The following is a 25,288-nucleotide window of genomic DNA, read 5'->3' on the forward strand; positions in this document are numbered from 1 at the left end:
ACAGAAAATGTAACCAAATGTGACTTAAGCCATTGTGGCTTACTATATACTATATATATATATATATACACACACACACACACACACACATATATACTATATATATACTATACTACTATATTTACTATATATATAAAACACATAATAGACATATATAAACTTACTATAAACATATGTATTACATAATTCAAAGTCCTAGGAAGGCAGTTACAGAATAAGGTTAGCAGTTCAACATTGCTAGGGCTTCTGAGTCTATTTCAGCGTGAGTCTATTCATTTCTCCCTCATGGTTGCAAGATGGCCACAGCCACGCGAAGCATCATGCCCTCACCTTGCTATTCACAAAGCAGGAAAGGAGGGAAGATGTTCCTTTCTTCTTGTGTGTTTCATTTGAGTAAAGAGGAAACCTTTTCTTCAGAAGACCTTCTCAGACTTCCTCTTACATTTCAGGAGACAGAGAAGAGTCATAAGTCTATCCCTAATTGTGAGAGAAGCTGGGGAAGCCAGCATCTCATAATCTTGGCCTCTTTATTTTGTGGAGGGCTTTTCTGCCTTAGAAAAAGCATGGAAGGGGCGCCTGGGTGGCACAGCGGTTAAGTGTCTGCCTTCGGCTCAGGGAGTGATCCCGGCGTTATGGGATCGAGCCCCACATCAGGCTCCTCCGCTATGAGCCTGCTTCTTCCTCTCCCACTCCCCCTGCTTGTGTTCCCTCTCTCACTGGCTGTCTCTAACTCTGTCGAATGAATAAATAAATAAAATCTTAAAAAAAAAAAAAAAAGAAAGAAAAAGCATGGAAGACTGGCTGCTGGCTCAGCAGTTCGCCATGCCTGGTGTAGTTGGGAAGTAACATCCCCCCATTTTAATGATGAGAACCTTGAAGCTCAGAGATGCTAAGTAACATCATGCAGCTTGTTAGTGGCAAAGCTGAGATTTGAGTCAAGTAATGTGAATTCTAAAATCTATGCTATAGCACATCGTCTCAGAGGCAACATGTCCTATTTGAAAATGTACCCATAGGTAGATAAACTCTTGCTTATCATGTTGCTACAAGTAAAAAAGAGAAATAGAGGATTTAAAAAACACTTAACTTTCTAGACTACAAGATTATTTTTGTTTATGTGTCATGAAACAGGCTTTGGAGGTATTTGTTTCTTGATAAGTTATATATATATATAATGACTTCATAAAAATTAAAATCTCTCTTCCTCTTATCTTTTTTTTTTTTTAAGTAGGTTATTTTGGGAAGATGTAAACTGAGATTTCAGAGCTGGAAACATGTCCTTTAGTTAAGGATCCTGGATTTTTGTTCGAAGGCAGGTGAACCTAGTGATTTAAGTATTCCTTTAGTCAAGCTCATGTACTTTCCTTCTGAATAGCCATGTGCTTACCTGGCAGATGAGCAAAATCTCATGGTAAATGTCTTTCAATCCCTTCCTTCGAATTCATGGTTTTGTGAGAACTAAAGAGAGAACACCAAGTTTTACATGCCTGACCTTCATAGCAGTCCGATGGCCACCTACTGATCTCCATTTTATCCTTACGAAAACTAAGGTATAGAGAAATTGAGTAACTCATCTAAGGCCACCCACTAGTAAACAGTTGAACTGAGACTGAATCAAAGGCTATTTGATTCCAAAACCCATGTTCTTAATCTACATAATACTATGTGAGCTCCGTGCTAGCATTCCACGATGAGAAAGGGTTAGTACTTGAATTGTGATTAATGAATATACATCCTTGTATAAATTTTTCGGATCTTGGGTCAACTTAGTCTAAACCCAACAATACTAATAAGGACCCTATTATACTTGGAGAACTAAAGTTGTACCTCAAAATAAATTTCCTACTCCAAATTCTTAAGTGTTGTTAGTGTTGTAGAAAGTGGTACTGTGGATAACTTTAGCAGTAAATAATCCCAAAGAAAATACTATTTTATTTGGGAATGAAGCTGTAGCCTCACAGTGAGACCTAATGAGAGGAGCACTTCCAACAGATACGTTGAGTTCCCTCTGCACCTATCTCCAAAGTCCTAATCAGAGCAGCCCAACTCTGGTGTGGGCTGTGGAAACTACTAGTAAGACTGCTGTATTAAATGGCCAAGAACCTATAATCCAGAGTAGACCATCTCTGGCACCACAGCTTTCAATGAATTTATAGATGTTTCTGGCCTTGTTTGCAGAGGAAGTGGCCTTTCTACTTCATGGGGACTATCCGTCTATTTGTTGGGAGAGAGTCATTTATCCCAGGACCCCTTCAACTTCACGACATGCTCTGTGTAGTAATGTCATGTTGCCTTTGTCCCAGAGCCTGGTACAATGGGCTGATGACGCCAAGTATTTGTGTCTCAGTTCTTATTTCTTCTTCACTTTTCTACCTTGATGATGTGTTCTTCTCCCCTTATGAGCCTAATGTTTTTAGAGGATGGTGCAGTGAAGTTAGGCAGGCCCACATCTGGAGCCCATGTCTGATAGCTTCTGGTTACATGATATTGGACAATTTACCAACTTCTCTAAAACTTCATTCTCTCACCAATAAAGAAAGAATAATATAAGGATAATACAGGGTTTGCTGAGGATCAAATGAGATCGTGTCTGTAAAGTATCTTTAACAAATAACTGTTCTCACCATGCTGGCCCCCTACCCCTTTCCTTTACCCTAAATCATCAAAATCCCCTGTTTAGAAAGTTGCTGGTAAACTCAGTCACAGCTATACTGAGTTGCAATGGATGAAAAAGGTATAAAGGGTTCCAATTGCCTTGGCCATCTTTGACTGACATTAAGAAAGAATTTCTAATGGTGGAATTGCAACTCTACTCAAGTCAGTGAGGAGAGATGTTTGGAAGATCAGGGGACTCTTTCTGGAATCTGGAAATCATAGCATTGGCAGCCAGTCTTTCCTATTAAAAAATATTGAGAGAGAAGGAAAAAGAAATGACTGTTTTGTGAAAATTCTAGAAAAAGGAGATTTACTTGAAGAAGCCCTCAAGGACTAGATGGACAAAGTATTATTTGTTTCTTGTCTCTTTTTTTTTTTTCAAGATTTTATTTATTTTAGAGAGAAAGCAAGAGAGAACATGGCAGGGGGTAGAGGGAGAGGATCCCAAGCAGACTCCCTGCTGAGCACAGAGCCCAAAGTGGGGCTCGATCCCACGATCCGGAGATCATGAACTGAGCCGAAATCAAGAGTCAGACACTTAACCGACTGAGCCACCTAGATGCCCCCATTTCTTAAAAGTTTTTCTTATTTGACTTCTGTGGTAACTCAGCTTTTATAAGATCAGGGAACGGCAACTTTGTGCCTATTTATCATACTAAGGCTCAATGAATATTAACAAATTCCCGGTGACCTGAGAGTGCAGGCCTTCGTGGTTACTCTTTAGGAAAACAATTTGTATCTAAATTGTTTCTGATGTGCAGGCAAGCTCGATGCTGTAAAACTCCATAAAGGAGAAGCTGCTAAATGCAGGCTGTTCATCAAACAGTTTAATTTGCCAGGAAGACAGGAAAGAGTAAACCAATATGATGAAGGCCTTCTGCTCAGCTTTGTAATAGAGAACATAAAATATTTACCTTGAAAAATTGATGACGGGGTCCACAATTCACATAAAATTATGCTACCTTTCTGAGGATGTCATGGGAACACTTTTTTTGGTCCCCTATTTGGAAATTACTCATTTTCAAAACTTCATGATTCATTTCACAGTATCTCTTTGGAGTTAAGCAGGCAAAGTCAACAGACTTGAATTGAAGACGTAGTTTATGATAAAGGTCAACAGCACAGGCTTTGAACTTGTTTTATGTTGGTTCTCTAGAAACAGAATCTGAGATGGAATTGTTTGTGTCTGAGCTTTCTCAGGGGTATGCTTGGGAGCCACACCTGTATGGAAGTGGGGGAAGTAGGATAGGGCAGGTGCGACGTTTAAGTGGGATGCAGTTGCAACAGAAGCCTCGGAAAACACCACGGCCAGTTCTTTGCATGCTCCCAAATTAAGGGAAGGTGATGGGACTTTTGATATCTTTTATTAGGGGAGCGTAACGTTGGGTGAGGCACTTTGCTTTGTTGAGGGAACTCTCTTTGTAGAGGGAAATTCTGGGAGAGGACAGTTATGGGTCCCTAGCAACCAACACAGCTCTATGGCTGGGACTTTGTGTACTTTGATCCTATTCCCTTGCCTGCCATGATCTAGTTGTTTAAATATGATGGAGTCACATAAATATGCTGAGCCTATAAAATATGAGTATGAGAAGGTCTTTTAGTTTCCTTTAAGACTGACTGTGAAACAAGTGTCTAGAAGGGGATGCGTTACAAAATAAACGTGTAGTATTAAAACCATATAGATAATGAGGTGGAGTTAGACTTTGGGATAAAGCTGGAAATTCTTCTTAGGGGAGAGTAAAGGTATCAGAAGTTAGTGCCACGAGCTAATAATCAGCTCTCAGGAGCATAAACAGGAAAACTGAGGATCTATCAACCATAAAACTTCTTACAAACTTCCCTCCAGCTGACTTTCTATGTCTTAGACTGGGTATGGATTCAGGACACAAGCTCTAACATCATCATTCCAACAAAAGGCCAATTACCTCACAATGAAACTCAGCAATCAGCCCACACATAATCCTTGCTCTTTGCATGTGCATGCGTGCACGTACACACACACACACACACACACACACACACACACACACACCTGTGCTTTGTTTGCTCTTGTTTTGTGCCATGCGTCTTTATGCTCCATTCATGGTCAAGTTCCTTTGAAGGTGGTAAATATACCTGGTTCATCTGTCTCCTTTTGAGGAAACTGACTTTCCTACGGTGGGTTCAATGGGACATTAATGGGCATTATAAAAAAAGCAGGGGTCCTGTGTCAAACCAGTTTGTGAATGTAGGTTATAGGGTTTCCTGCGCAGAACGTTTTTTCTTGTGGTACCTCTCTTAAGGTTACTGTTTTTGGGACACACTTGGGACACATGCCTGAAGCAGAATAATTTGTATTAAGTAGGAAGTATTAAATACAGAGGATGACTTTAAGCTTCATTCCTCTCTTCAAATGGTCCTACTTTGTATTACGTGCTATTTCACTCGTCTTCTAGTAACTGATACATTTGGGGTAGCCGTGAGGTCATTTATTGAATCAGTGTGCAGAAGCATTTGTGTAGTAGGTCAACTTCAGGTACAAGTGATAGTTGTGTAATGATTGGGGAGAAGAGGAAGGAGAAGTCCAATGCATGTACTTGAATAAGAAGCCCCAGGAGTAGACATTAGCGAGAGAAGCGAGATAATACTGGGAGTAGAGACCATCTTAAATTAGGTAAACTAATCCTGGAGAAACCACACAAGGCTGTCTGTCCAGACCAGGCAGAAGAAACCAGAAATCACATCTGGGATACTGAAGAAAAAAAAAGGGGATAGGTGCCCAGTAAATAGTTTGGGGAATAAGAATCTAGGAAAACAATCTAGTCTAATGCACCTCAAATACTCAGTAAATATTCACTGAATGAATGGATACCAACAGCAAATGGAAGTTGATATTTAACCAAAGGCTTTTTGAATGAGGGGGTTTTACACACGCTCTCTTCTGAAGATCAGACATGACATCAGGCTGTGAGTGGGCTGGGCTCCACAGAGGGAGGGAAACCAGCCTACCTCAACAGAGTGGGGGGAAGGGAGGGGCAGGGAGCAAGGCGGGTCTCAGCTGAATATCAAGGCTGAGGTTGCTGCCAATTAATGACTCTCAAATTTCTTGCTTCTCCTGTTAAAATGTGCCTCAACAGCTGCCAGTTTAGTTTCTACTTTGAGTTGCCTGTTTTGTCCCTGGAAACAGATATATCCATCATTCTAATAGGGAATATCAGTAGATGGTACAAGTTTCACATATATTTACATGGAAAGTTTGCAAAGAACAGAAAGATTGCTCTGATGAGTATACAAGGCAAGAGATTAAAATGTATCAATAAACTTCAGGCAGAACAGAAAATATTTGCCTCATTTTCTTTCTGTTATGAGAATGGATGCTTAAGACAGAATGAAAAACAGGTTTTCTTTTTTCTCCATTTGTTCTGAAGCTTTAAAGTACATTGTTACAATAATACTCCCATCCAAATCGATTATAAAAAGATGTTTCTAATCTATGCTAGGTCATACTCTTCAAACATGTTCACAACAGGGTAACTAACGCAATCAGGGAAAAACAGTAAGGTTTAATGTATAGTCATATGGTAAAGAGAATCAGAGTGCCTGGGTTTATACTCTGGCTCTGAGACCTATAAGCTGAGAGAACACGGGTAAGAAACTTCTCTTTCTATGTCTCAAGTATTTAGTTTTATTAAGTTATTTACTGTAGTCATTACCTACAGTAAAATGAAGGTAATACCAATATATCACTAAATAGGGTTGTTTAGAGATTAAATTAGTTAATATATGAAAAGCACTTAGAAGTGTACCTGGCATGAAGTAAATGCAACACAGTGCTAATGTTAACATTATGATTATTCATGTTAAAGAACATAGTCCTAGGGACCAGTGTCTTGGACTAGATTTGTTTCGTGTTCTAATATCAAGCTGCTTGTAAGCTCTTTGCTTTATTTTCTGAAACTGCTAAATAATACTAGAATGAAAACACTACTTCAAAAAGATATATGCATGCCCTCTGTTTATTGCAGCATTATTTACAATAGTCAAATTATGGAAGAAACCCAAGTGCCCATCAATAGATGGATGGATAAAGAAGATGTGCTACACACACACACACACACACACACACACACACAAATATTACCCAGCCATAAAAAGAATGAGATCTTGCCATTTGCAACAACATGGATGGATCTAGAGAGTATAATGTTAAGTGAAATAAGAGAAAGACAAATACCATATGATTTCACTCATAGGTGGAATTTAAGAAACAAAACAAATGAACAAAGAAAAAAGACAAACAAAAAAATCAGACCTTAATTATAGAGAACAAACTGATGGTTACCAGAGGGGAGGTGGGGCATGGGTGTAACAGGTGAAGGGGATTAACAGTACACTTATTGTGATGAGCACTGAGTAGTGTATAGAATTGTTGAATCACTATATTGTACACCTGAAACTAATATAATGCTGCATGTTAATTATACTTAAATAAAAAAACTACTAGAATGAAAGGTTTCCTCACCTCACTACTTAATTTTTCACTCAATTTCCTCAAAGAATCTTTCTTATTTTCCATGTTTACAGTTCTTTCATTCAATCAAAATATTTACTAAACACCTACTCTGTGCCTGCCATTGTTTTAGACCCAAGGGAAGCAAGGCAAAAGAAAAGTTTAGTGCCAACTAACTCTGAGACTATAGAGAAGAGGATGGGAAAAGGTTTTTCTATGGTGGAACTGACATCTAGTTCGGGGAGGCTGAGAGTAAGTAAGGAAATAGACGAATATGAAAATTTCAGCAATACTTGTGTAGAAAATAAAGTAACATACATGATACATGACTGACTGACAGAGAGAAGTCTAAATCTGATTGGCTTCCCAAGGACAGGGAAGACTTTGCTAAGAAGATTCTTGGTTGGGTAAAGGGATGCAGAAGAGAGGAGGTGTTTTGTTTTGTCTTGTTTTGTTGTTTTAAATGAATCCATTTTGGACTATGGCTTCCCACCCAACAGAGAAGTTATCTAGACCAGCACTGCCCAATCAAAACATAACATCAGCCACTTACATGATTATAAGATTTCTGGTAGCCGGGGGTACCTGGGTAGCTCAGATGGTTAAGTATCTGCCTTTGGCTCAGGTCATGATCTCCAGGTCCTGGGATCCAGCCCCATAAGTGGCGCCCAGCTCAGCAGGGAGTCTGCTTTTCCCTCTCCCTCTGCCTCTCCCCCCTCGTGCTTGCTCTCTCTCTCTCTGCCTCTTTCTCTCTCTCAAGTGAATAAGTAAAAATCTTTAAAAAAAAAAAGACTTCTGGTAGCAATATTTTAAAAAATTGAAAGAAATAGGTGAAATTAATTTTAATTATATATTTTAACATAATATATCCAAAATACCAGTTTTCAACACATCATTTATTATATGAAAAAATACTGAGATATTTTACATTCTTGTTTTTCATATTAAGTTTTCAAAATCCTGGGTATATTTGACACTTACGGCACATCTCAGTTTGGACTCAGGGCTTTTCAAGTACTCAGCAGCCACAATGGCTAGTGGCCCCTGTCCTGGGCAGCATGTGTCCAGACCACAGGTTCATGAATTGTTGCCCTTGGGCCAAATAGGGAAACCCACTTTTTGTTTGTTTTACAGCTTACCAGGTAAGCATTGTTTTTACATTTTAACATGGTTAAGCTTTAAACAGCTTTAAACATAAGCACCTACATTTTAGCACAGGCTTTGTTTTAAAATATTTTCTTTCTGGTCCTTTAAGAAAAAGTTTTCAGACGCTTAATTTAGACAATTACAAGAATTACCATAAAGACTTTGAGGCCCCAGAAAATAGGATCCATTTTACTCCATTTTCTTTACCAATAACCAGCACAATGCCTAGAAATAGTTGAAATGCAACATATTCTTTTAAAATTGAATTGCTTTAGATAAAAATGCTCTATGTTGAATAGATTGTTGAAAAAGTGCTAATGCCTGTGATATGACTGGCAGGGGCAAATAAAGGAGGTGAGGCCCCAAAAGTAGATCTAGCACACGTTTTCAAAGGACTCCCAAACAATTTCCGGTCTTATTCAGAAGGCTAAGATCTCAAGTACTCACAGAGGCAGGCAGATAAGACAAGCCACAGGCTGGGCACAAGATGATAAAAAGACAATGGCCAATAGGCTTCAGCACAAGGAATGTGAAATGCGAGATTCAAATGTCAGAACAGGGGGAGAAGAGGGTTGGAACAAAGAGCTTTTAATGTCCCTCTCATAAATGAGAGAGCCCTATTAGATTGTAGGGTTAAACAGGGGGAGGTGGTTTCCTTTATTATCTCAGAGAACAGAAACATTATCATTCTGGCTAACTTGAAAAATTCTCAAAGTCCTTCCAGGTGGCTTTGGGTTTTCCCTTTTAATAGGACTACCAGTCTGGTCCAACTGCTGCATATTTAAAAACTGTTCGCCTTTCATTTTCCATCTATACTTGGCATCGGGTAAAAGTACAACCACGAGTACAACTTGCAATTATCTAATAACGTAAGCACAAAATCTTTACTCATGGCCAGATTCTCTGTATTCATGTTTTAAAAATAATCAGCTGCTCTGCTATTGGGTAGATACTGTTCATCCAATAAGACTCTTAGTTATTTTGAAGAGAAGGACCTTTACATCATGGCATTTCCCTTCATAGACTGCAAAGACAAAGATGTTTTTTAATTTAATTTTTAAAATGTCTTTACTTTTAAATTTTGAGAAATAGTATTTTTACACATTTTTCATTCCAATAGATTTGATTTTTCTTTTGGAGTTTTCAGCTAATTCTTTGATCTCCTAAAATCAAAACCTTTCTGACTTTGAAATATGCGTACCTACCATAGTCTTGTCTCAAATGCTATTTTTTTACACAAAGTTTCCATGATCTCTTTCTTATCCAAGTTAAGTATAATTTCTTCCTCAGATCATTCATTGCTCTTAACCTGCACCTTCCTTACGGCAATCACATTTGCCATCATGTGACAGAATCTTTACTGTGTATGCATTATCGCCACACCAGCCTGTGACCTCTCTGAGGGAAGGATCTATGGGTGTGTGTTCAATTTCATGACCCCAAATACAGGGAGGAAGTGTGTGCTGATAGCACTGCACGTTTTGCTGAGAGGCCATATGCGAGACTCCTCTTGCAGAATGGCTTATTCTGGGACCCCACAGAGGCAGGGAGCAAGACCACAATCCCTATGGTACCCACCCACCCCTGCAAGTCCCTGCCCATCATTACTCTTAAGCTCAATCAAGGAAACACAGGATTTCAATTTTCCTATCAAAAGCCCAAAGAAGTTAGGTATTCATTCTTTGGTACTTAGCTTAGGCAGGAAAGCAATTTGATTTAGTATGAAATTTAGGAAGTTTAAAAAATAATTTAGGGGGCACCTGTTTGGCTCAGTCACAAAAGCATGCAACTCTTGACCTTGGGGTCATGAGTTCAAGCCCCACAGTGGGCGTGGAGCCTACTTAAAAAAAAATAATAATTTGGGCTGATCAGATAAAGACTTGTATGTAGCCTTTACTAAAGTTTGCTTCATGACATTAGCTCCATGAGTTGTCAATAGGTTTATTTGCAAAGGGGGAGAGGGATTGTAAGCCAGTAAGTTTGAGAAATGCTGGAATAAACAAAACTGGTTTGCATTAATGTGAATGCAGAATCTCTCAGAACTCATGCGTTGCGAGTCTTCTGGAAGAGACCAGAGTAGCCAGCATTTCCAAATTTATTTCTCAAATCACAAAAATAGATTTCTCAGTGAGTTTCTTGGATGACTAATGTTCTCTGGGATACATGTTAAGAAGATCATATCCTGGGCACAGTTAATCATATAATAAAATATATTTTGAGTGAGTGAATGAGTTGATTGGTGGGGTAGGGCCAATGACATCACTACTGTCCCTCCAGACAGCCAAAGGGAATGAGCGGCAGAAGCCCACATGCCTACTTGCAGCTCCATTCACATTCTCTTGGCCCATACTTTTCTCTGATTCAAGGCTGTTGACCCAATCTCTGCCATTTCACACAAACCACAGCTCTTGAAGTCTGACTAATAAGGCTTTACTAGCAACTGGTACCTGCCTGACCTTCTGGTGGCCTTGTAAGCTAACCACATCCCAGGGAAAGATGCTACTATGCCAAATGCCTGATGGATACTCTCCTTGGGAGAAGAAATGGCGCCAAATGGCCTGGAGCTTAACGTTACAGAGATAGCACCAGGCTATCTGCAGGCTCTGGGCTTTCAGAATGTCCCCTGGCATGAGCCACTGAGAAACACTTCCTCACTTTCTCAGGGTGACAGCACACGTGTTCACAGTCTGGAGTTACACTTCAGGATGGAGGTAGGCAAGGCAGAAGGCGGGCACAAAAGGGCGCAAGGATGGAGCATGGCGTCTCCTTCACAGGAAGAACAAAGTGCTCATCAGTAAATCTTGTCGACTGCATCGCCTAGCTGACTCTTGTGTCTTCAGTTATAATTAACTTCCATATATTTTATTGGGATTAGTGACTTGTCAGCATTTTTGGAACTTAGTACTAAGCATTCGATGTAATAACACTATTTATCTTCCATGTGGGCACATTTTAGGGTGATGGATAAAGATAAGTCAAGAGCACCCACATAATTTCAACAAACTTCCATTTGTTTTTTTCCTCTTAAGAAAGCATGGGCACTGGGTGTTATACGCAACTAATGAATCATTGAACTTTACATCAGAAACCAGGGATGTACTGTATGGTGACTAACATAATATAATAATAATAAAAAAAAACATTAAAAAAAAAAAGCATGGGCAGGATGTATTTTTCCCCCCTTCTTTTGCTCAGCAGAAACACCAAAGAGAAATGCTTAATGGAAAGCAAGTATGCCCTTAAGACATTTTTGTGTAAGAGTTTTTAGAGCAATGCCCCAACTAATACCACACTCCCAGAAACTGACCTTCCTCTCGCTGTACATGATACCCTTTCCTGTAAGGTGGAAACAGGTTTATTAACCTCCTTTCACTTTGCACTCATTCACTGTGGTAGAGGGGGAAAAAGCACTTAGAAGAAATATCCAAAATTTGAGTTCAGCCTCTTCTAAATATGTGATCTTAGACAAGTAGCTTTATCTCGCTGATTCTCAGGTTCCCTATCTGCAGGATGGCGGGGGGCGTAGGAGTGGGGGTTGGGTCGGGGGGGGGCATTTACAATACATGCACACCCTGCACACTTACCACCTGCCAGGCCAGGCACTTAGACTCTAGACTGCACTAATAATACTCTGGTTGTGGTGAGAAAGAGAGAAGATGCCCTAAAGTGTGTCGTCATTTGTAAAACCCATGCAAATGTGAGGCACTGTGCCCAAGTAGCACTTCTAGTGGTTAACTGAGGGTTCCACTCTGCAGAAAGAGCTGGAATGAAAAGTACAGTGTGTTTCTTGATGGAGGGCATTGTGCAAAATAAAAAGCTTAGTGCTTGGCTGGTAACAGAAGGAAGAAAGTGGAATACAGGGAGAGGAATGACACTCTCATCTTGGCTGAAAGACCCTGCTTGGGTCTCAGCTCCCATCTACCACTCCAGCACCAACTCCTATCACCCACCCGGGGGGGCTCCCAAGGCTACACTAGCAGCCTGATGCTCCAGTTTTTTCCAAATCACGCTCTTTCCTGCATTAGGGCCTTTGCATGTGTTGTTTTCCTCCTATTCTTTAGTCTCAAACCAAATGTCAACTTGCAGAGAAACCCAGATCCCTCAACTGTTTTGTTTCTATTTTTGTTTGTTAGTTTCTGTGTCTATTTTTGTTTGTTACTTGTTAATGGTTTGGTTCTTCTGAATAGCCCTCTTGTTCACTGTGCGATATTGGTGACTCTCACAGAGCTGGGTTCTTACTTAGTGCCTGATAAATTAGAGTTGAGTAAAGAGATAACGACAGTGCTTTAGAGGACAACCCTGGGCGGGGTCCTGCGTGACATGCTAACCTATACTCTTCGTCTCACGGTGATTCCTACCAATCACTTCTATTTTAGGAACGAGATAATAAAATTCTCATTTCTTCATTTCTGAATAGGTTATTCCCTCCATTCTAATGTCCACCCACCACTCTGCTTCTTACCACTGTCTTTGGAGAAGGGGAAAGTTATGGGAAGAATAAGGTCTTTGCAGTTAACGCAGAACAGGTCAAATCCTAAATCTTTCTGGTACAGTGTGACCTGGGGTATGTCAAGCAAGTTCTCTGAGCCTGTTTCTTTACGTAGAAAATACTTGATAAGATTAGCCATGCTTAAATAAAGACACTTGGAAAGAATTTAGAACAGTGTCTGGCGAATTGTTTTTTTTTTTCTTTTTCCTAAGAAATTTGACTTCCTTAGAAATAAATTTTAGTCTTGAAGGATGCTGTTAGTTGGCTATTGTTTTATATGTTGGTGCTGAAGGAAAAGAAAGGTGAAGAAAGAGGGAGAAGGTTGATTTTAGAGGAGATGGTCGTGTACTGGGGGGCAAGAGTTTCTGTATGATCTCATGTCAAAATCCCTGATATCTGCTACGCTATTAGTAGGCACAAAAAATACAATTTAAGATGAAAAATTTAGATAGTGATACAAAAAAACCTTCAGAAAATTTCAGATCTTTTATGTAAAGAACCACATAGACCACTGCCATGAAATATGAATATGACAGAAATGTTTTGAACTGGTTCAGAAAAACCTCAAGAAGCACAAACATGGCCCTCTGTCCCCACCTCTGGATCCTAAAAGGTTGCTGGCTAGTGTTGGGAAGCTTGGGATCGGGAATCGCAGATATGTGCCTGTGTCCAAACTCATCCGATCGTACACATGAAACGTATGCATTTTCTTTGGTCTAGCCATTATTCCTCAATATAGCTAAAAAACAGGAAAAAAAATAAGCCAGCTTTAATGCTTTCCTGGGATTTTTCTGATGCGAATGGATCTCTGCACCTTCCTAACACATTCAGTTTCTTATTTTTGTAACTGATACTAAATTAGGAACACTATTATAAGAAGAGATGTCCTTTTTGTTGAAGTAAAAAAAAATTATTCATGCAAAATTGAACCTATGAAAAACCTAGTCTCTGAGCCCCTGAATCGTTTCTTTTTAGATTAAATCAGCAGGTGGAAGGATTACGTAGGCTATAAATATGATAAACATGTATATGTAAGTATATATAGTCACAGACATATAAAGAAAACTGTATAGGATATAAAATATATCATAGAATATAGAATAAAGAAAAATACAAATAATATATAAAGGTTATCCAATCATTGATAACTTTGTCTAAAATGATAGTGCAGGACATTGTTAAGGACAAGTTGAGATAGTCTCAGCTTATCAGAAAGATAATCAGGACTAATTTTCATCTGCTGTAGTGACATATTACTTCCTTGTGAGAAAATAATGTCACTATGGTTTTATCTTTTCCCCCATAACCTCCTGCAAAGGAAATCAATGTTGGTGGGAAAATGCATTCATTGAAAGAGATACCACACAGCAAGGCCAAGTAAGGGCAAAATTGCTATTTTCAATATTTTCTATTTTTTTAAACTATTTATTTACTTGTCAGAGAGAGAGTGAGCAAGCACAAGCGGGCGGAAAGGCAGGCAGAGGGAGAAGCAAGCTTCCCGCTGAGCAAGGAGCCCGACACGGGACTCGATTCCAGGACCCTGGGATCACGACCCCAGCCGAAGGCAGACACCCAACCTACTGAGCCGCTCAAGCGTCCCTCAACATTTTCAAAATGGGGCTGATGTCCATTGCCCACAGGGCTGAGGTTATCCATGTTCTAAGGTAAGGTGCTTTGGCTCTGCCAGAATTACTTGCTGTCTGCTCCATTTATTCACAGGTAGTGCTATTGCAATCACTTAATTACCTTAATTACTGTGAGCCTTTCTATTGGTTAGAGGGTGGTACTCAGGCCCTTGAAATCGTTGTAGGAAATTCAGCACTCTATTCTGGTAACCTAGTCACCTTCCTCTTGTGGGATTTCAGTGCTTCTAGTGCAGACTATTTTTATTTATTTATTTATTTTTAAAGAGAATTACAGTATAATCAGAAATTTAGTTTAGGGATAAATCTTCAAGGTTAGGACATCAGAGCAAATCTCAAAAAAAAAAAAGGCAACCACAGAAACTATTTTGTTTAGATAATTTTGACTTGCTTTGAAAACTACAGTGAAAGCTTTTTAATTTATCAACCCATAATTACAACACCCCCACACCCCCCAAGGGCTTTGCTAGTGGGTCAATAGGTCTACATTCCCCTTGCTTGCTGTGATGGTTAATGAGGCTCAGTGTCTCTCACCTAAAGACAAACAGCCAGTGTAATAGAAAGATAATTATAAACAAGTAAATTATTGGAATTGAACAGAAAACCAATTTTAAGACATAGTTTTTCTTCTGTACAAAGTTTTCTTGTTTGTTTGGAGGCATCAAACACTGCGAACAGATTCAAAATGACCCAGGCCAATGTCGGAGTATTTGACATTGAAGAAAAATCCACTCTTTGAGCAGTCAGTTGGAAACCAACTATTAAAAAAGACGAAGCGGATGATTTTCTAAATATAATGGCAAGATTTAAAGTATGGAAGTTCCAAAAGGCTGCAAGGTTTGTTTGATTTTTAAACTAAAGACCTTATGCCTCATTTGTAAGCGTGATGCAAATGCAACACTCAGGAGGGCAGATCTGAGACATTTTCAGAGCACATTTCCTGCAGACTATAGGCCTAAGGATAGCCTTGAAACAGCCATAGAGCAAATGAAGAAGTGATCCTGAGTTGTTCATTGGTTTATCAGAGGAAATAGAGTTATACATCAATGAATTGCTAATGGTTAATAAGTTTAGGCAAATTAGTCATATATTGCCATGGTGGTGGGCATTTCTTGCTCTCGTTAAAACAAACAAATAAAACAAAAACCAGAAAAATCTTTCATCAGGAAAAGATGCTTTTTATGTAAAAAAAAAAAAAAAAAAATATATATATATATATATATGTATACACACACACACACACACACACAGAGTATTTTCTGCTCTCCTAAATTTATCGTTGATTATCAACCAGACATGTTTCCTACATCCCATATATGGCCATGATCTGTTTATGTTGTCTGCCCATATTTCTCTTTATGTAAATTTAGTAATATTTCCAAGGTTCTTACCAGTTCTTTTTTGAGTGAAGTCAAGGCATGCTCAGTGTGTGAACTGGATCTCTTTGGTCTGTCTTCTTTGTCATAGTGGAAGGAATGAACTTCTGCCTGGACACAGTTGTTACCTGTGACAGATTTTGGAGAAAAGCCTTTAAACTGTGTCAGAATAATCTCCCCTTTTCAAAATTTAAATTCACCTGAGGACAGAGTGCCTCAAGGCAGGTTTTGCTTTTGCTGAGTTATTTAGATGGTCTGCAATGTACAAGTCTAAAAAGTTGCAAGGATTTGAATAGCAAGCACTAATGTAATACACTTGAAATTCTGTTAGCCAATAGGAAACTACTGTTATTAAAAGCTTGAGTTCTCTCCCTTAGTCACTCTTGACCTTTTTTCAGGGAAATGCCCAAGAAATATAGAAAATATCATCACAGTGATGTGTGCTTTCAGCTGAGAATACTTCTTAGAAAAGTCTCACGAGAAGCAATCTATTTAGGCCTCTACAAAGAACCTGAAATCATAGATTTTTCCTCTTAAGCTTCCTAAGAAAAAACTTAGATCTTCTCAGGATTTCATTGATGAAGCTTTTGAGGCCACAATTAACCCAAAGAAAGTTGAATTATATCATTTTCCTCAGGTACCAAATCAGTTTGAATCCCTAAAGCTTCTTACTAAGAATAACATTAGGCCACATTCATAAATGCTCCCCATGTACTTAGTACTGTATGAAGAACTGTATGCACATTTTGGTCATTTAATCCTCTTAAAACTTCATGAGGCAAATATTTTCACGAGGCCCATTTTACAGGTAAGAAAACTGACACTTAAAAATAGCAGTCACCCCAGCTTGTTTAATTCCAAAGCTTAAATGTTTATATATTCCACTACGGAGCTTTCTAGGATTTTGACAAATGCATTTAGAAAATCAGAGAAATACCACTGTGAGGTCTTGAATCTTCTAGATGATGCCCCCAGAAAGAGGGCACACATTCCTACATGTGCAATGCTAAGCCAGTGTGGGCTACAGATACCCCAAAGGATTCCCACTGTCGGGAGTGGCTACTTTCCAAGGGGAGGGCCACGTGCTGGCTGGTAATAAGAAAACATTTACTTTCTGTTTCACCCTCTCATAGTTCCCCCCACACACCCATTATTTCTAGATACACTTGACTATTTAAGGAATCCCTAACTATGTCCTGTAACTGCTGAACTCCCAGGCCTTTGATCTTACCACCTACGCCTCAGCCCATGTCTGATGACCACATTCTCATACCCACTTTACGGTCAAGCTCAAAATCTCTTTTCCCGTCAAGCCTTTTTTCAGCTTCTTAGGCATGATCAACTCCTCCATCTGCACGCCCATAACACTTTGTCCATACCCTGTTCTTAGCACTTGTCACATTCGCACATAATTATCTGTTTACCATCTGTTTTCCTATCTACATCACGAGTTCTCTGGTAACAGGGATCGGGCTATTTCATCAGTGCACAATGCTACGTAAATAGCAGGCAGTTAACATGTTTTTGCTAAATGAGTAAGAGGTTTGATGTAAAGAAATAGGAAGACTGTGAAATTGTCATTGTTTTGCTTTTCAACTTCTAAAAGCCAGCTGGCTCATTTGACCTTACACTATTTTTCACACTTTCAAAACACCTAACATATTTGGAGCCTGTGTCTGTTACAGAGCAGCTCTGTACCAAAGTTTCTAAAGGTCTAAATCTCCTTAGAAAGTCTTGTCAATCTCCTAGGAGTTTCTGGCAGTTTTGCACATGTAGGATATTCTTTAGTTGGGCTTTCTGTGTTAGGAAATGTCAGAGGAACCCCTGTGATCCTGGAAGATATTAGCAGAAGGGGGCTACATGAAAGGGAGGGACTGTAGCTCTTGGGAGATGTACTAAAATCAGGGGTAAGTTGGCTCAGCTGCTGTGGAAAACGTGTTTGGTGGTTCCTTAAAAAAAAGTAAAAGTAGAATGACCATGCAACCCAACGACTCTATTTGGTATTTATCTAAAAAAAAATTAAAAACAGGCAGTCAGATACATGCACAAACACATCCATGACAGCGCTATTCACAGTAGCTGAAAGGTGGGAACAGCCCAGACATCTACCAATGGGTGAATGGGTAAAGAAACTGTGCTAGGTCATGCACTGGAATATTACTCAACCATAAAAAGGAGGTAAGTGCAGACAGATGCTAAAACATGGGTGAACCTCAAAACCACTAAGTGAAAGAAGCCAGACACAAAAGGCCACATACTATATGATTCCATTTATATGAAATACCCAGAATAGGTAAATCCATAGAGACAGAAACCAGGCTGATGGGTGGTTGCCACAGGGTAGGGAGAGCCGCGCATGGGGAGTGACTGTTTCTTTAGCATGGGATTTCCTTTCGGGATGCTGAAACGTCTGGGACTAGAAAGTAGTGGTGGGGGCACAACATTGTGAATGCACCAAATGTCACTACATTGTTTTGAAATGGTTAATTTTATATTATGTGAGTTTCACCTCCATTAAAATAAATAAAGTGTGCGTGGGTGGGGGGGTTGTTTAAAGACCGAGAAAAAACAAGTAGAAGAGGAGGTCAGACTGAGAGGAGGTCAAAGGACTGGACCAGCCTTCACCGGCTTTGAAGATGTAGAAAGGTCAGAAGCAAGAAATGAGGGCAGCCTCTGGAAGCAGGAAAAGGAAAGAAATGAATTCTCCCCCAGTGCTTCCAGAAATGAACATAGTTCTGCCATGGCCTTGGTTTTAGCCTGGTGAGACCTGTGTTGATTTCAAACCTACACACCTGTAACACGATACACTGTATTTTTCTTAGCTAAAAAAGGTAACAATGTATCAGGCTTTGGCCTTGTTGCTGAAAAGAACTTCAGAGATCCAGTGCTGTCTGGATGAAAATAGAGTGAGAAAGATGACATTACTTTCCAAGGGCACATCCTTAGTCATCCTCTGTGTTTTGGAAACAGTGCTTCCTTCCAGAAAGAAAGAGATCGGAAGGGACCAAGCAATGAATGAGGATATTGTCATAATTTTATGGGAGAAGGAACACATTCAGGAGGATTAAGTAACTTAACCAATATCTCATATCTAGTACTGTGAATTTATTTTTAAAACTATTTTTAAAATATCAAAGAAATGCCTGTATATGGATAATAATAAAAATATCACATTTTAGAGGACAGAAGGACTTATGATGAGAACCACACATTTGTAATACTCCTCACACCCAGTCCTGATCCACAGGAATTGCCATTTACTCTTCTACTTACTTTTGGTATAATTTAAGTATCACTATGTAATACTACCAGGCATTGATATCTAACAAACACTTACATAGAACTTATTAAGTACTTTAGAAAAATAACGTCACTGAATTTTTTAATAACCCTTTGAGGTAGGTAGGGTATTTGCCTTACTTTGAAGAAGGGGAAACTGAGGCAGAGGGTGGTTAAGACTTTCCCAACATAACACACCTAGAAAGTGCGGGAGCTGGGATTTGGATTTCAGACTCTGTCTCCTGACTACTACACCAAGCTGTCTCCAAACATTAGCCTCATTTTATAAGGGGGGAACTGAGGCTCAATGTGGCTAGGTAGCATGCCCAAATTCATGGCCTACCTGAGATTGGAGTTTAGCTGGCTCCAAGGCCCTGGTGCTTTCTGCTAAATATTCCTACCTCAGAAGGGGGCTGTCCATTGAAAGGCTAGAACCCTATGGCTGTTCTGCCTGGGACTGGAGAAGGAGAGCCTGTCAAGAGTTACAGAGATTCATTAATTGAAAGGAAAAAAAAAATTAATGTCAAGAAACCAATTATTTGATAACATTTTTTTCTTGGAATCATAAAAAAAGTTAAAAACCCTTTTATTCTCACTTTTAAAAAATAGTAGGTTTTTTGGCAGGCAGAAGCCTGTTCAGCTGTCTTTCAACTAATGTGCTGTGGTTTTCCTGGAAGGCTGGTGCACAAAATGTTTTTCGGCGTTCTCTGCAGCTCAGACAAGAGGACTTGAATCCTGGAGCTACATTTTCTCCTAGCTCACCATGATATTTTGCCTTTCTCTTTCTTTGCCTTTTTTTCCCCTTTTTTTTGACTCGAGCTTGAGTTTCCCTTACTGCTGTTTCCTTGCTCTGGACAGGGACTTTCAAACTTTATTGTGGAAACGCAGGCACCCATTGGTGACACTTTAAAACTGTCCACAGGGTGGGTTGGGGAAAGAGTGCAGAGAAAGGGGCATGCGTACAGCGGGGAGAAAAAGCATGTTGGTGGGTCTGTCTCTCCCCCAAACCCCCCACCCAGAGAAGCCCTTGTTGACCCTATTTATTCACACAAAATTTTGTTGGAGGAAATAGTCTACTGGGGAAAAAATACCATAATGGGTATAGATGGAATATACCGAACTAAGGGAATGGAGTTAAGAAGAGAATACAAATAAAAACACCACTTAAAATAATGAGAAAACAAGGCATATACATCACAGGTAGGTGTCTAAATGGTATTCCCTAGCCGTGGGAACAGCCTGGAAACTGACCACCTATCCAGCTGGGAAGGCGAAAACCCCATTTTAGAGGGTGTATTGGGGAGGGGCAGTAGGGTGCTGGCAAGAGTTTAAAAGAGAGAGAAAGAAAAGAAAAAGATCAGGTGGATTAAATAGAATAAAATCAAAGTCTTCCTTCTGGGGAAGAAGCTCCTTAATAATTGAATTCACTGTGGATTCAGACGTTGCAGATGAAGTCAGAGAACATCCAGAGGAAATCCAAATTAAATTTTCACGGGAGCGATGAAAGTGCGGAAGAACTAGACTGCCATCCTGAGGCAGAATGAGGACATGACGACCAGCGTGTTGCACGACGCCGTTCCTTTCGTGGTATCCAAAATACCCTCAGGATGTTCTCTTCTCCTGAGCAGTAATTCTATAAAACGCATCTTAAAAACTAATGTAGATACGGGGTAAAAACCACGCAAACTATTCAGGATGGCCTACATGAAGGCTCTTTTCTAACTGACATTTCCCTTATGAGAGGCAATTATTGTTTCTAGTTTATTGTACATCTTTTATTTTTAAAAATTTTTAAAGCTTTATTTATTTATTTTAGAGCGAGAGAGGGAGAGAGCTGGGGGAGAGGCAAAGGGAGAGGGAGAGAGAAACTTAAGCCAACTCTCCACTGGGTGCAGAGCCCCATGTGGGGCTCGATCCCAGCACCCTGAGATCATGACTTGAGCCAAAATCAAGAGTCAGACACTTAACCGACTGAGCCACCCTATTGTATATCTTTTAAAAGAAATTCTGTGCGCTTATAATGAGTTATGTGTATATACATTCCTTTTGAAATGTATCAATGATGTCTACTGTTATATACCTTGATTTCTTTTCAATTTAACAGTGTGTCTTGGAGCTCATTTCCTTCTCTTTCTTGATTGCATCATCCTTTAATAGATGAACATGCCAGAACTCATTTAATCATTCCTATACTAATGCACATTTTCAGTATTTTGCTACCAAAAACAATGCTGCAATGAATATCCTTGTCCATAGATCATTGCATACATGGGCATAACTGTAGAAAAAATTCTGAGAACTGGAGGCGTTCAAAGGTATATGAATTTAAACTTGCAATGAGTTTAGTAAGACTGCATTACACAAAGGGGAAGTTATGCTATCATGCCTTTCTGAGAATGCCTGGTGCCCAACACCCTTCCCAACCTTAAGCGACTTTGTCTCAAGTGATCTGAATTATTTTCTTTTTGCATTTTCTGTATGCTTTAAGACAATTTCCCTGTACAACTAACAAGATGACTGTAATCTAAAAGATAGCAGGTTATGTGGTTCCTACAAGCACTTCTCCCCTGGTGGTTTGTAGGGGTCTCCGAGGAAGCATTAAAAATCATTCCTGGCCTTCAGGACTTTCACGTGTGGCTGTCGAGTATGAAATGGCCACTGAGGCTAAATAGCAGGTTCAATGCTAGAAGTTCAAAGACGGGAGAGATTTGGGAGAGTGATCAAAGGGTTCAATGCCATTTTTAAAATGGAATTTGGATTTCTTCTGACCTTCTCTGGACCTTTTGGTAAACTACTTTCTTATTCCCCCCTGGGGGAGATGCTTCCCTTAGGTAATGATGCTAATATTGCTGCAACATCTGAAATTCAGGCTTTACTATTGTTGTTTTTTAAAATCTCCAGTAGCCTGTGTATGTGGATATGCCCTTGGACAGTACACACACATATGCACACAGATCCCTTTCTGGTCACTCTGCATGCTGAGCTCGTGCCTTCTGCGGTCATCTTCCTGAGAGCTTGTAACTAACTCAGAACGGAGGAACTCTTACATATCTTCTTATACAAGAGAAGGAAGCAATTTGTGACCTAACAGGAGAGTTAACACCAGCTGGTCATAGTTTAGTGAGTTTAATTACTGGAATTTCTATAAAATATCACCCCAAATGACATCTGCGTTGGGACTGAACATGAGATTCTTTCTGGGTGAGCAAAATAAAACAGGCCATGCAAAGCTCTGCTCTGTCTAATCCTTGTGCCTGACGCACATGGGCTCCGGTGACATTTCTGGGACTGATTTTTACTTAGCTAAGATGTGCTTTGTAATAAAACTGCAAGATAAAATTGGCACTGGCTACTTTAAACAAGGAAGCAAAATATACAGTTGGGAAGTGAGAATGAAAAACGCTTAAGCAAAAGATCAAAGGATTCTTCCTCGCCCACCCACCTCTTTCCCTGGGTTAATTAATACCTATTTTACTTCCTTGTAAATACTGGCCCCAAATGGAAATGAACTGGGTTTTATTTTTTCCAACAGTGTGAACTGGACTAATCTCAAATTTATTTTAATAAAGTCAAATGCAGACATTGAGTAAATTGCAGGAAGCCCAGCCTGGTATAGAAGGCGAGCCAATCCCCTTCATTTCAAAGTGTGGTCCACGAACCAGCATCATCAGCCTTATCTGGGAGCTTATTAGAAATGCAGTGCTTAGGTCCTAGACCCCCACCTGACAAATCACAGTATGCATTTAGCAAGCCTCCCAGGTACTAGCTATACACCCATGAAAACTGAGAACCATTGGCTGTAATGTTGCCTGTCTCCTTAAAGGCTTCCTACCATTGAGTAACCAAAGGACCATTTGCCGGAGTAACTTAAAAGTGAGGACCAGCTTTGAGAAGTTTCCGGCAGCACAGACGGGAATGCACAGATGCACGCTCCATCCCGTGGTGCCAAACTGTGTGCTTGCCATTTGTCCTGACTGTTTTATTGCCCTCAAACTCTGTGCTCAGCTTGTGAGGCTTCCAAAACACAATGAATCCATGGAAAAATTAATAATGTAAAGGTTTTCCAAGTCTCTTGGCAGCAGAAGGAATTTCTAGTGGGGTTCAAGTTGGGGGTGGGGGGAGAAACTATGACATAACATAATAGCAAGGAATTTCTAAACTCTTGTCCAGACTTTATCACTCTAGCCAGTTGAAAAAGGAATTTGTGTGTGATGGATTCTAGGATTTGTCTTTAAGAATTTCTGACTGTTTAGCCGACGAGAGCCTAAATATTTTGAGCAAAGGACTTTTACACATGGGTTGCTTTCTATCTTTGGTCTTGTGTGCCTTAGTGAGAAGTGAGCTGCTTCTGCCACCTCCAATAAGACTTATTTCCATTCACATCTTCTTGCCCTCCCTCTTTTAGTATTTTCACTCGGGCAGTAGGCAGCTGAAATATTGGCCAATGAAGGAAAACAGATTTCCCAATGAATAGTTCTACACCATGAAAAAATGAGATTAGAGGAATGCCTAAACTAATTTGAGGATATTACAGTCTTCATCTCAAGCCTAATTCTCTGTAGTTTCACTCCTGGTTTATGGACAGAAATTTAAAGCCAGTACATTTTATCATTTGTATCATTTAGTCCCCTTTTGACTAAAGCTTTGCAATGTTCTCTTCAATTTTCATGAGAATGAATTTCACCTTTTATGACATTCAAAGGCACTTACGGCGTCTTTATGAAAAATGATGTCACTCTGATACCTGCAATAAAATAACAATGTCCTAATGCCAATAAATGTATTAATCCTACCAGTCATCTTTCAGTTTTTCTGGTTTTGCTTTGGAAACTGCAGAAAACCTTCTGGTTTTTAATTTGTGAGCCATCTAGAGACACAGCCATCGCACTTTACATCTTCCTTTGGTTGAATGCTCAGGAAATGGAGCAGAATTAAGTGACTATCCCATTCACAGGCAGGTTTATTTGTCCAATGCCTAAATCAGAGAGGGTTTTGCAGACTCTCACATGTACCTATCTACACAGGAGATGGGGCAGGGATGGGGAAAGGTATCCTCAGGGGAAACACCGAATCCCTGTTAAAGTGCAAGCCCAAAGTCCTGGTATCAGGAAGAGACAGAGGCCTGGCACCTCTTGGCTTCTTAGGTCCCACTCTTCTTGTGATAAGTCTGAGACTAGGAAAAGATGAAATAATAGATTGCTTAGTGTTAATTTTGTATTCTGGATCGGTCAGCTTATGGAGTGGTCCACTCCATACAAATCGACTTCTGAAGTCTGTACTGTATGCCTAAGGGTCATATCAGGAACTTTGCAAGATATCAGAGACAAAGAACATGAAGCTTTCTTTGAGTAGCTTATGTTTTGGTTGGAGAGAACATGGTCATAAACCAGAAATAATTAGAGAAAAAAACCAGAATGTACAGTTTATACTTCCAGTTAGCATAACGCCTGTTTTCCTAGCATTGTCCATTTTAACCTAGTTGTGATTTTGATTTCAGAAGTCGTGGTCACTGGATACAGATCCTTAGGGGTAGGCTCTTAGAGATGGGGAATCAGTGTGGGTTTCAATGGTAGGGAGAAACTTCTTAGGAGAGAGAGGACTTGAGCGCATTTGTGGGGGACTTGCATGAACAGAAATACCAGGGATGTCACACCAGGGTTAGAATAAGTCACAAAAATGAGAGGAGATTGGCATAAATCTGGAAAAGTGAGTGACATACCTGATGGGGGAGCAGAGTACCAACTGGGCAAGAAAGGTGGGAGGTAAAATAAGCCCAGATTCTAGAATAACTCAATGCCCAAGAAGGGTATTTAAACTTGATCCTATAAGCTGTGATACTCAGACAAATTTTCCCTCATAGAAAACCATAATACAGATGATATCCATGACAAGTTCCAATGACTTAGTGATTCACACAGTTCTCTGTATTTTCTAATTATAATTCTCTCCTCCCCCAATTGAAAACAAAACAATATATTGAAATTCAAGTGAATAAGAGGTCTCAAAAAATAATACACTGGATCCATAGTTATATGAAAAAGTAAGTTTTTCAACATCCATTTATGATAAAATTCTCAACAAGGTGGGTATAGAGGGAACATACCTCAACATAATAAAGACCATATACGACAAACCCACAGCTAACATCATACTCAATGGGGAAACACTGAATACTTTTCCTTTAAAAGCAAGAACAAGCCAAGGATGCCCA

At 39.7% G+C, this 25,288-nt stretch overlaps 1 long non-coding RNA gene across 2 annotated transcripts in view; it reads right to left on the reverse strand.

Annotated features, from left to right (window-relative positions):
- Window positions 1-25,288, reverse strand: part of LOC103661580 — a 407,461-nt gene that overhangs the window by 86,098 nt on the left and 296,075 nt on the right. For both annotated transcript variants that reach the window (XR_568182.1, XR_568183.1), the window contains exon 4: window positions 15,814-15,926. This is a non-coding gene — a long non-coding RNA (uncharacterized LOC103661580). The remainder of the gene's footprint in view (window positions 1-15,813; window positions 15,927-25,288) is intronic.

The sequence above is a fragment of the Ursus maritimus genome, unplaced genomic scaffold, assembly GCF_017311325.1.
Source record: "Ursus maritimus isolate PB19 unplaced genomic scaffold, ASM1731132v1 scaffold_9, whole genome shotgun sequence".
In the NCBI taxonomy this organism is placed as follows: Eukaryota; Metazoa; Chordata; class Mammalia; order Carnivora; family Ursidae; genus Ursus; species Ursus maritimus.